Raw genomic sequence first — 13,873 nt, forward strand, 5'->3', positions numbered from 1 at the left:
TCGGAAGTTACGGCTGTTCGAATTATGGCAATGGAGGATAAGATGTTTTCTTTTAAAAGTAGGTGATTGATCTCACTTCCTCGTCTAAAACGTTTATAGTTTGCGCCGAACCCACCCTTAATCTAGATCTCAAATATAGGCTATGCGCAGTAGTAGTGTTATACACTAATGAAATTCAATTTAGATGGAACGGTAGTAGCGAAGGAGATTTCTTAGACCTAAAATTCAGCAAAAAATTATTCCGAATTGAACATCCTAAAGAAAATGTTCCAAAAGTACTTCTACTCTAGTTAAAGTAATAAAAATGAACTATGTAAAGCGACAAAAATAGTTTGATTCCGTGAAGAAGAACCTCCTAGTGGCGAATAGTGGCAACTTGTGAAGTAGTGATTAGCTAATCACCACCCCGCTGAGCGTAGGAGCTACATTACAGCCAGTGCCCAAATTGTCAACCGTTCAGATTTCACCGAAACGCAACCTGCCCCAACAGAGGCGCTTGCCCGATTAAAGTCATGGTGGATACGATCCTTCTTTAAAAGAAGACGCTTGCATGGATTGTGGCAATGGAGGATGTGACCCTTCTTAAAAGTAGGCGCTCTCGGATGGATGTGATTCCTATTTTAAAAGATGGCGCTTGCCCGGATTAAGACAAAGTGGATCCTTCTTTGTGGAGGCGCATGCTCGGATCAATGGTGGATGCGAACCCTTCTATAAAGTAAACGCTTGTATGGATTATGGCAATGGAGGATGTGACCCTCTTTAAAAGTAGGCGCTTGCCTGGATTATGGAAATGGTGGATTTCTTTCAAAGAAGGCGTATGCCCGGATTGAGGCAATGGTGGATGTGATCCTTCTTTAAGTAGGCCCTGTCCGGATTATGGCAAATGGTGATGCGACTCCTCTTTATAAGTTGACCACCGGAATAAATCAATGGTAGATGTGATCTTCCCGAGTAGCACAATTCAGATTGATTTGACTGCAGTAACTCATATGTAGCTTGATTGGTATAGTAACTCGTCTAGACAACGATGCGTATTGTTGAGTTTTAAAGTTAAGCGCTTGCCCGGATTAAGGCAATGGTAGATTTATCCGGCTTTCGGCGCATGCCCGGATTGAAGCAATGGTGGATGCAATCCCTACGTCAAAAGTAGGCATGTTGGAATAAGTCAATGATGGATGTGATCCTCCCTCGGAAGAAATTCTGCCGTTTTGTTATTTCATTCTTCCGGAAAATGTTCTCATCAGCTCAAATTTATCCAAAATAGCTCTGACCTATTTTATCTACGCCAACATTCATTTTTGTTCAAGAGTGTGTGAATTTTTTTTTCGTTTTTTTGGGAAAAACATATGTCCACGTAGTTTGAAGAGCAATTGTGGAGTACGGTTTACAGTTTTTGCACCGAAAGTTGAGTTTTGCCAAAAACTATTGATCTGTATCGAACAAATCGAAAGATTCGGTGCCAATTTGTTTAAAAACAGTTTTTTGTTGTTTCTCCAAATTGTGTAAAATGGATTTATGCAGTTTCTCAAACAAATGATTCAATTATTTGGTCTAGCGAAGCTAAATATTTAGGACTTCTGCATTGGCATAACTAATGAAACATTCTAGGGGGCTAATTGTTTTTAAACTTTTCTATTTTAACACTCATAACACAGAAAGTTTGCCATTTTCGCTCGATTCAACTGATGTATATTGATAAGAAAATTATTTTGAGCTTTTAGTGGATAGCGTTTATAAACTTAATAATTACGTGGAATTCAATGGATTGATAAACTCGTCTTACAGACAAGTGATGATATTATTGGTCTACCAGATATCAATGGAATGGAAGATTTAAATATTTCAAATGATGTTCATCGACGCTCACCAAATACAAAAATCTAGAAATCTCGTAGGATTTCTAAAATTCATGATAGGTTCAGAAAACCATAGGTGTTGGGCTCCAAAATAATGTAAGCACGATCCCGATTTTTAAAGGATTTTTGATTTGCTTTGAACCTAGAATACAATATAAATTAATTATTGAATAAATGAGATAATTAAACTCTTTTCGCCAGCTTTCCATTCAGTGGCCTGACAATTCCTACGAGCTTCAAACGGCATGATCATCACAACAACTAACTTTCTTTTCTGTTAGAATATCTTCTAGGATGATTTAAAACAATTTTTATCCTAATACAACTTATTGGTCGTTAACTTTCAATTTAGTTAAAAAATTGCAATAATTGAAACGTTAACATATAGGAACATTTAACATCTTTTCTCTCAGTAGGTCTGTTTCACGCCCACTGAGACATTTTCATTGGTCATTGTTGCAGGACAATAGGAGTTTAGAGAATTAAATAGATGCGGAGTTTCTAAAAACCACCGAAAGAATACAAAGTTCTTTCTTATTCAACTTTAGTTACCTCTACTTGAAATCCAAGAGTTTTACCGAACCTTTCTCAAAGCCTACAGATAATTAAAATGCGCTGCAGCTTTTAGGGTTGGTATTAGTGTAGAAGGTTAAGATCATAGCTCGATTTAGATAACAATTACCACCAAATCCGGAATTGTCCATTATCCATTTAGTACTTTACTAATAAATATGTTTTAAATTTACCTGTTGATGAGGTATTTCTTTGATATTTCATAAGTTATAACATGTTTGAGGGGTCCAGATTTTTCGTGAGCGCTTAACAATTGCTCGAAGTTCAAAACTTGAGCGAATAGATTGCTATAGTGTTTAAAGAGGGATTGGATAAAAGATAACTTTTCTCTGATTTACCGCCGTAATAAGGGACTAGATCGATCAGGTGGATGAACTCTGGACCTCCGTAGACTGCGTGGTTGGCGACGTGAGCCATGGACCGAGCCGAATGGAAAAGACTATATACCGCAGGTAGGATGAAACGATACCACTAAGGTATCGATACTTTTACTTTAAAGTAGTATCTGAATAAAAGTATCGATACCACCAAAGATCGAATTAGAAGTATCGATACCTATGTATCATATGAGTACTCATCATTGAAGTAAAATTATGTTGTCACTCCGCAGTCATTCATAATTTATGTGTTCAGTGTTTCATGAACAGGGGGATTGAGTAATTCTCTTTACTACATTTGTCCATCGATATCATAATTAACTTATCTCGATAATGAAAAGCAATGTGAACCAATTGTTACTTTGAATCATTATATTTATAGTTAATATCTTTTAGTTCATCCTATAGACGTTAATTCCTAATGCTTATTGAATATTATTAGAAACAGTGCAAATATGAGTGCAAATTATCCAAAGATCTAATAAATGGTCTGCAGTGATTAAAATACCAAACAAAGAAAAAAAAATGCAAATCTAAGATCGATTATATTCAATTCTAGGATCGTTGAATGGCAAAAATAAATATTTGAAAGTATTTAGGCGATACAAATATTTAAAATCTATTTTGTCTTCCCTCGGATTTTTTTTTGCAAAAATAATATTTTGTAAAACAAAAAAAATTCTGATAATTTAGGTTTTTCAAAACATTCTTTAACAAATCCGAGGAGTTTATTTTTTTTTTCTTCATTCTAATATTTATTTTTTATTTCGCCCCCTTACCCCCTTGACCTTTCGGAGACCAGTAGGACAAAAAGTCAATTAAATATTTATAACGGCCTTATCTGATTTAATAATAAAATAATAAAATTTAAAAATTCTTTTGAAAATTTCAATTTTTCTATTTAAGTTTATAAGACTTTATAGATTTTGAATTGAATAATCAATGATTTAATCATTCAATTGACTACTTGGTATCGGTATCAAAGTATCGATTCCAAAAGACTTGGTATCGAATCAAAAGTACGAGTATTTACTCGTATTTACTTGTATCGATTCATCTCATGCACAGGCCACATCGGCCTTAGTCTGAATAAATAACTAAATAATATGCTCACATTAGATGCTTTATATTTTTATTTTCATGCTTCCATTTGTTATACCTGTATAGTGCATATTTTTATACTTTTGTATTTTAAATTTCAAGTTTCATATTTTATTCTTTTGTATTTTCTAAATTTGTATTTTATTTTTAATGATATATTTTCATATTGTTATAATTTCTCATATTTAATTTTAATATTTTAACTTTTTTTATCTTTCTTACATCCTCATACTTTCATGTTGTTATAATTAAACTTGTATATTTACATATATCTATATTTTTCATGTTTGCTTATATTTTTGTATTTTTAAATGTTAATCAATTTGTATCTTCTATTTCCATGTTATATTATTTTGTTTTAATATTTGTATATTATCTTATTTTCAGATCTTCATATATTTCAAAATTTTATTCTTTTAATATCGCTCTTTATACTTACAAATTTTCAATATTTTATGTTTTTGTATTCATATTTTTGTACTACTATTTAATTTAATGTTCAATTTTTTTCCATATAGCAATTTTTATTCTTTTATTACATCATATTTTTATGTTTCTTTCGTATTCTAAAATTTTCATTTTTCATGCTTTTATAAATTAAAATTATTGTATTATGTTACTTCATATTTTCATGACCTAACATTTTCATAGCCCACTACAAACATCCCAGGAAGGAAAACTTCTAACCTGCATGTAACCTTTATGCAGACGATGTCCTGGCACATCTGCTATCTGGTACTCATAATTCTAAATAATAACCAAATTCAGCGCTTCTGAGCTTTTTACAAGAGATGTACATCCCAAGCCAACTTCGGCCTTAGTTGATCTTATATTCTACAATTATAAAATTTGATAGAATTTCTTATTATAATGTTCTGTTCTCTATATATATACAACTACCAAAATAAGAACTTAAAAAGAACGCGGTGTATGGTCGGTATGTCACGCATCCTTCAACCCTGTAGATTCGTGATATGTATCAGTTGAAGGAATACTTGAACACCATACATCTCGAAGAATCATCTCTGTGGCAAACAACGCAGTGGGCCTGGCTGCTTTGAAGTTTATGTCATACACTGGTATGCTGTGAGCCTCAATTTTGACAAGAAAAATTTTGGCGTCATCTAACTCAATGATTTTCCAGGATGCTTTCTTTGTACTGGCTGCGTTTGTGTTCAATTAGATTAGATTAGATTAGATTAGATTCTGAAATCCAGTTTGCGACACATCAAACTTCATGATTATGCAACACAGATACAATAGAAGAAAATTGCAGAGCATCTGAGTGCATTGGCCACTTCCGGAGATTCCCTGGGAACCTGTTGCCCTCAGGGAAGTGGTCACTTTTTGAGTGATTCTGAAACCCTGCTTGCGGTACATCAAACTTCATGATTTTTCAACACAAATACAATAGAAGACATTATGCATCTGAGCACGTTGGCACTCGGAGGCTCTGTGAACCCAATGTCCTCAGTGAAGTGGTCGCTTTTGAGTGATTCTGAAACCTAGCTGACACATCAAAGTTCATGATTTTGCAACGCAAATACAATAGAAGATGTTTGCAGAAAATCATGCATTGGCTACTCTGAGGTTACTTGGAACCTGATGCCCTCAGGAAGTTGTCACTTTTGAGTGTTTTGAACCCAGCTTGCAACACATCGAACTCATGATTTTGACACACATACAATCGAACACATCTTCAGAGCACTTGAGCACATTGTCAACTCTTGTGACGGCACCTGATGTCCTAAGGAAGTGGTCACTTTTGAATCGTTCTGAAATCCAGCTTGCAACACATTTTATGGAAGGCATCTAGAGCATCTGGGCACATTGGCCAATCGCGAAGATTCCTGAAACCTACTGCATTTCACTTGGTGGTTATGAAACCCAGCGTGCGACACATCGAATTTGATGATTTGTAACATAAATCAGAGAAGGCATTTGTACATTTGCAGAGCATCTTGAGACATTGGGCTCATTCAGAAACCTACCCCTAGGAAGGCGGTCACCATTTGAATGGTCCTGAAACCCAACTTGCTATATACATGGTCACTACATGATTTTCAACATGAATATATAGACAAATAAAGCAGAACAGCATCTCGATACATTGTCCAAATGTTTACCGGTAAATATGCAATGGTATTTGGGGCTTCCTTAGCCATGCGATAAGAGGCGGCCACAAAGTAAGACCATTGAACAAATCTGGGTTAGATTCCCAGTCCGGTGTGAAACGATGTCTCAAACACACACTAGATTATTTGAGAAAACAAAATCATTCAGGTTGATGTATCGTAAGCTGTTTTCAGAACCATTGGGCACCAGGTTCCGGATCCCCGGAAGTGGGCTGATATGCCCAGATGCTGTGCAAATGCTATTGTATTTGTGCTGCAAAGTCATGAAGTTCAATGCCACTATCTGTTTGAACCACTCAAAAGGACCACTTCCTGAGGGCATATGTCTACCTTCGAAAATTGCGATGTGCCCAGATGTCGCAAATGCTTCTATTGTATATGTGTTGCATACTCAATTGATGTGCGCAAGCTGGATTTCAGAATCACTCAAAAGCTACCACTTACCTGAGGGCACAGGTTCCTAGGGAATTCCGGAAGTGGCCAAAGAGCCTGATGTTCTGCAAATGTCTTCTATTGATTTGGTGTGCAAGTCATGAAGTTCGATGTTTCACAAGCTGGGTTTCAGAACCTCTCAAAAAGTGACCACTTCTCTGGGAGCATCAGATTCCCAGGGAACCTCCGGAAGTGGCCAATGTGTTCAGATGTTCTGCAAATGTCTTCTATTGTATTTGTGTTGAAAAATCATGAAGTTTGATATGTCGCAAGCTGGGTTTCAGAACAACTAAAAAATAACACCTGGTACCAGGTTCTCAGGAATCTCCAGTCCCAGGAATTCCGAAGGGCCAACGTGCCCAGATACTGTGCAAATGCCTTCTATTGATTTGTGTAGAAAAATCCTGAAGTTTGATGGCCGCAAGCTGGTTCCAGAATCAATCAAAGGTACTTCCCTGGAGGAACCAGGTTCTCGGAACATCTGTAACCGATTATGGAGGTCCAAACGTGCAGTGTCCAATCCCACTATTGCAAAATGAAATACAAACGATTGCATCATTATTGAGAGCATTTAATATAGTTATCTACGATTAAAGGAAATTGACCTATTTGAACCATTTGATCAGGGGGTCCCTAAGGACCAATTCCAAATCAATCGATCTACAAACATATAGGGTTTAATGCATATTTCTCCAAATTTTATGCAAATCGATCGAAAAACAAGAGGAAGGCCACCATCATCACATGGCCGCATTTGCTACCGGGGTTTGCGGACAACATCGGCCTGATGAAGATGTTTTTGAAGTTGTTGAAGAGCTTGTTCACCCTGGAGCGCTTGTGGCATGTGACAATGACGTTTTCCGTAAAGCGAGAAGTGTTGAGTACAATACTCGATGTCGTCTCCGCCGAACAATGCACAATGGTCCCTGAGTCGAATCTAGCAAGACGAAAATGTTTGCGCCAAAACTATTAGTTTTAGATATATAGTTTCTTTGGGAAAAAATTTATATTTTTGACGATTTTTTCCCATGTAGTAATTAGGTGGTACCTATATTTCGAAGTTCTATAATATCATTTTTTAATTTTCGTAAAGACTTGCAATGTTCCAGTTGTAGAGCAATTAATTTTGAGCAACTTTGTGAAGAAACCATTTTCTATCACTTATGGTTCACGTTATGAACTTTTTCAATAAATACGTTAGGCGGTCCCTAAACATCGGTATTCTTCGATAACTTTTATACATTCATTTCTCGCATAAACTTTGTTCTGAACACTTTAGGACTTTTGAAGACGCACATTTTGTTAAAGAACATGGATCTATCTCTTATAACAAAAAAGTTCGAGTTTTGTATGAAAAACGTTTTTTTCTATGTTATATTTCAAAATGGAGCAAACCAATCTATTGGTTCTATCTAAAAGCTGCACTTTCTGCGTTTATGGTGGAAAACTGAGAGAGCGTTTTTGTTTGAGAGTTTTATTTCATTTTGAAAAAATATGATTTTAATCAAAACGGCTATAACTTGATAAATAAACGAGATATGTCCTTCAACAAAAGATGTGTCTTTAGAAGTTCTAAATGTGGTCCATACAAAGTATCCCTAAAAATCAATACATAAAAATATATTTAAAAAACGGGTTTATGTAAGGAAATAAACGTTAGATCGATCAAAGAGGCTGCTGACAGAGCGTATGATTTTTGACGTTATTGTGCCTTGCAACAAAATTACAAGTTCGTGATATTTCCAAGCCTATAGATGTGAAAAATTCTCCGGTACAAATACCAGTGCTATCCAAGTATTCAGCACCAGGATGCACCCATGGGGCCAAATTTAAAAAATATCGAAGTAGCTATTTTATCTGAGGTATGTTTTTCTTAGGCGACAATCTGCGCGTATTTTAATGTGTCTTCAAAAATCCTAAAAGTGTTCGGAACAAAGTTTATGCGAGAAATTAATGTATAAAAAGTTATGTGAAGAATACCGATTTTTAGAGACGCCTAACGTATTTATTGAAAAGTTCATAACTTTGAACCATAAGTGAAGAAAAATGGTTTCTTCAAAGTTGCTCAAAATTAATTGCACTACAACTTTATGGAACATTGACAAGTCTTTACCGAAAAATTAAAAGTTGATATTATGAACTTCTGCAATATAGGTACCCTAATTTCACTACATGGAAAAAATCGTCAAAATATGAAATTTTGTCCCAAAGACACTATTTATCTAAAACTAATAGTTTTGCGCAAACATTTTGTCTTGCTAGATTCTGACTCTGGGACCATTGTGCAATGTTTTAAAGGAAGTCCTTCAAAGTTATCTGAGACCTTAGGACATTTTTAGTATTCTTCATAACAAATTATTCAAATTTTCAGTTAGCTTTAAATTATGATAGAAAGTTTTATAGAAAAGAACATTGCCATTAGGGACGACTACTACTACCACTAAACTATCAGAATTGGCAATAACATTGAATTATGAGTTTCGAAAATCTCACCTGATGTAACGGAAGCGGACGACGAGTGACTTTCCAAAATTTGTTTGAAATGGACGAAGCTACTGTGAAAACGCTAGTACCGAGAGGCAGGCAGATGTCAACACTGTCTCTCATCTCTATGAAGGTAAGAGTAAGGATCGAATTCCGTGAGTTCATGACGATCAAGTTATTTGAAACCAGCCAGAACATGGATACTGATCTGTAATTAGAGTTTGAATGCTACCTCCGTTCGTGATATCTCTCTTCATTCCGCTACGATTTGTTCTCCGCCCACCTGCTTTTACCAAAACGTCCGTGGATTGAGGACAAAAAAGAGTGCCTGTTCAATTCACTACTGTCCGTGTCCTGAAATGCCGACATCTCAAACTCCGAACTGTCAACCAATTACACCATCCATCGATGGATAGAGGCCATGGCGGCGAAGCCTCAATCAAGAAATAAAAGAAGTCGACAAATTCAACCTGGCAACAGGTTAAAGCGATAGCCGCGGCAACGCTCCAGGATGGAGATCTTTCAAGTCGGCCCTTTGCACCACCGGAGTGTACAGGATCCATAAGTATCGATGGATACGATCTCGACCAGCATATTCCAGCGTGGGGCAGCCAATAGCCGAGAAAGCCGAGTTGAAGGAGCTCGAGCTCAAGGAAGCGATGAAAAATTTTATTTTTTTAAACATTTTTGTTCCCTATGGAAAATTTGATACTTTGTCGCTTCCACTTTTATTTCATTATGGGCAATGTGCTATTTTTTATAGAAAAGTTTCAATTGTTTAAGGAGATTTTTTATTTTAGTCCTTAGAATTCAATCAATCTTCCACTCAAATGACCCCTGTAACAAGTTGCGAAGATTTTCCAATGAAAAATTTATAGCTCAATTTCTCTCCTCCCCCTCGACAGTATACGGAAACAAATTGCTCATCCATTCACCGATTGCCGATCGCTTGCTTCCATTAGTACGGTCTACACGTCTCACGATTCCGATATTGTTTTCCCGGAACGATTTTCAGAGATCTCTGCAGCGAAGTGGTTGCTCGTTGATTACCACACGCACCGCGGTTCGCCGCCTGGCCACTCGAAAGCCAGACGTCCTCCTTCGTGCGAGATAGAATACACGAGCCTGTCTTTCTCGCTCGCTCTGTCTATCTCTGGGGCACGCCCATCAAGACAAATGTGCCGTAATTAAAATTTATCGCAACAGCAAAGGAACAAACGAGTCTCGAGAATTTTTCCTTTCTCGGCCATCGGATGGTGCCATCGCAGCACTGACTGGTGGGGCTGTTGTGTACAGAACTTTGGCTCATTCACACGGCATGCGTCCAAAAGAGGTTAAAATTTTAAAATCTGGTTTAGGCTTAAGCTCAACAATCTGTAGCCCTCTTAATAATCCAGGGCTTTCAAGAGACTAGAAATGAGATGCGTTGGTACGAATTAACAAATTACAGAAACTTTTAACAATAATCCAAATACGATTTTTTCCAACGCGTGAAAATGTCAAACAAAAGTACATATGACTACAACTTTCAATAAAGCTGAAGTTTTCTGAATATAAATGACCATAATTTTCCAAGCAGTTTATTTTTTAGAAATCATGGAATTTGCACAAATGCTTAGTCATAAGATGATGCGCAAGATTGATGCACCAATGCACCATGCGTCTCCATATGCTCGAATGCACATTATGATGATGTACCTGCATTTTAATATCCCTACTTACTTTTTGTGTAGCTCGATTTACTAGCAACAAGATGCGTTTGACTGGAAATTTGATGAATATGAAAATACGTCTTATTTTATCTTTCTTTTCTAATAAAAAAAATATCGCCAATTGGATCTCCACAATTTTTTTCTTATTTTGATTTAATTGAGAGAAAATATTGATCTAAACGGTCAGGTTGTTGTATTTGTTAATCAGTTAATGTATAAAATGATGCAATATTTAATATTTTCTGGAGTGCTTTAATGCAGTCAGATGTTTTCAACTTATAGCAGATATGCCTTGTCTAGTTACAGTATATAGTACCGTTACTGACTGCCGGGCTGGAAGTAAACAGGTGAGGCACGGCGAAAAACAGGACATTTTACGGTACCTGCGGGTGATTCTTCAAAGTGAGTGAAGTAATAACAGTGCAAGCCGTGGACATGGAACGCTAGTTGCCCTTCGCTATCCGCATAACGGTGGGCGGGGGACGAAATAAAGCAAAACGATGAGCTTTCCCAGCGCACACGGTGGGGCTTCGTGGCGGGTCAACGAGAAAGGGCGACGATTGGTACGGGCTACGGGCTACGGGCGAAAACACCTGCCAAGTTTATCAGACTTTTAGCATGTTTATTTCAGGGAAGACATTGTTTACACGGATGTTACACAAGTCCATGAAAAGTTTACGCACCTACCCATCGCCGGCTGGGAAGTTTATGCTCAATGGAAACTGGAGAATGCTCGGAGGATCTCTGGCGAAAAGTAATCTCGCTGGAATTGGGATCTGATGATTGGGCAACGAGATGAAAGGTTGAAGGAAACAATTTTAATTCATTGCTGCAAGCGTATCGAGAGTCGAGTTACAGAATTTAGGATTAGCAAAACCCAATACCAGATACTGAAATTCGACTCTTGGCACGAAGTAAGTATAGCAATGAAAGGTTCGATGGGATATAATTAATCAAATACCAACTGACTCAGTTTGGCAGGTGTCATTGGTCACAGAAAGGAGCAGTTGTTATAGAGAACAACAAATAGATTACTGTAGACTTTCTCATGAAATGCAATAGTGGAATGAAAAATAAAGTGCCACTTTATTGAGTTTGATTAATTCCGGTAATTCCATGAACGTACATTTTTGATTTCTTCTCTTAAAGTTATCGCTTTTTTATGATGAAACACATTTTTGCTGTAAGTTTTTTTTTTGTAAAATCTATTTGGTTATCTGGAACGCATGGTTGATCAGGAAAATTCGAAATATCAAGCACCGAGTATAGCGTCGAAAAATGTCACATGATTCTGTTTTTATACGATTTTTTTCGCTCGTATTTTTGTGTAATTTCAATTTGCCACCAAGATCTTTGCAATATGTTTTGAAAAATCCTGAAAAAAACAAAGAAAAATCACATGATAATTAATATGCGTTAAACATTTAGGATGAGTGCAAAATTAACTAAATGTAAATCGTGTAAAAACAGAATCCAGTGTATTAATCCTAGGAAGAACGTAGTCCATGTAGTCCGTTTGATTCATCGCTTCTTGCCTAGCCCCGTCATTGATGAAGTCCGATTGAAAAAAAAATACCGAGATTGATCCACCTAGCAGTGATTGTGTCTTTCTTGAACATTATTCAGCAATCCAACCCGGAAAATTAATTGAAATGCTGAATTATTTGCGAGTGTATTTTCAAAAGCTCTGAGTAAAGTATTATAAGCGTGCGCGTTTTGTTCGAGTTTTCTCTTATTATGCTTTAAAGCTGCAGAAGCGTTATGGCGTTATGCATCGATGCAATCAATACTTTTGTTTTGTTTGCATTTGTTGTACTACAGTCATGTACTGAATCGAGTAGAAGAGCTAGCATGGGTTGATTCTACAAGGCATTTTACAGCATGCTATAACTTATGTACTATGTATCATAACTATTTAAATATTTAGAATTTTTCGGAATGTGCAATCTTTATGAAATTCAATAGTGATCAACTACGCTTTATTCTCTGTCGATTGCAGCTTTCTGCGAGAGAATTGGTTAAGAATTACTATGTGAAAAATTGGCTAACGTTTTTTATGGCACATGTGCACACACATACACACGGACAGACAGAAATTTGCTCAGTTCAGCAAGCTGAGTCGATTGGTATATAACACTATATGTCTCTGAGCCTTCTATAAAAAGTTTAATTTTGCAGTGAAATGATAGCCTTTCGGTACAACTTTGTTGTACGAGAAAGGCAAAACAAAGGTAGAAAAAATCTTCACTATTGGGGTGTATGGTCGTTGTCGAAGAACCCGCTCGGGAGAGAGAGACCCAGCTGAGACTAGAAGGTCGGCGAATCGATGTCTCCTAACAGTAGTTTTGCAACGAATAAGTATAGCGAACATTCCATAAGGGCAAAACTAAATTATTGAAACCATCTTTGCTAATAATATCATCGCAGACCACATAAAACACGCTTAACTTCAACCGTCTAAGACGAGTTAAGTACTCTCCATTTAATTCCACCAATTATTTTCGATATCACTGAAGACGACCACACAGTTGTGGTCGAAATACGTATCTGCACTGTTTTGGGCTGACCTCATCCGCTCATTACGCTACTTGGATCAGATGAAAACACTTGGCATTAATTTCGCCGTCATTTGGCCAAATTGGTCTTTTAGTCGAATGGGTTATAAGGCCGAATAGGTCATTTGGACGAATAGGTCGTTTGGCTGAAAAGGTCATTTGGCTAAATAGGCCATTTGGCTGAATAGGCCATTTGCCTGACAGGTCATTTGGCCGAATAGGTCATTTGCCGAACAGGTTTTTTGGCCTAATTGGTCGTTTGGCCGAATAGAACATTTTGCAGAATAGGTAATTTTGATAGTCAGGTCATTTTGCCAAATGTCTTTTGGTCAAATAAGCAGTGGTGGATTGGATAAGAAAAGAGTGTAATTGGGCCTACCAAAAATGCCACACTCGCGCGAACCTACTGCCTGCATTTATCTGGTGCTTGCTTTGTTCGCGAGTATGGGCAGAGCAAAGTAAAAACAGCAGGGCAGTATCTTGTTCGCGAGTAAAAATCACGGTCGCGAGTATTTGTGGTTACTTCGAATACAATGGACAAATTTCACTTGAGATAAACACAATAACAATAAACAAAGGTGTTCTTGCTCGAACAACCGTGATAAGCATGTTCCGAGGTTGTTTTATGACATTTTGCAAATTAACCCG

The sequence above is a fragment of the Armigeres subalbatus genome, unplaced genomic scaffold (genome assembly GCF_024139115.2).
Source record: "Armigeres subalbatus isolate Guangzhou_Male unplaced genomic scaffold, GZ_Asu_2 Contig505, whole genome shotgun sequence".
Taxonomy (NCBI): domain Eukaryota; kingdom Metazoa; phylum Arthropoda; class Insecta; order Diptera; family Culicidae; genus Armigeres; species Armigeres subalbatus.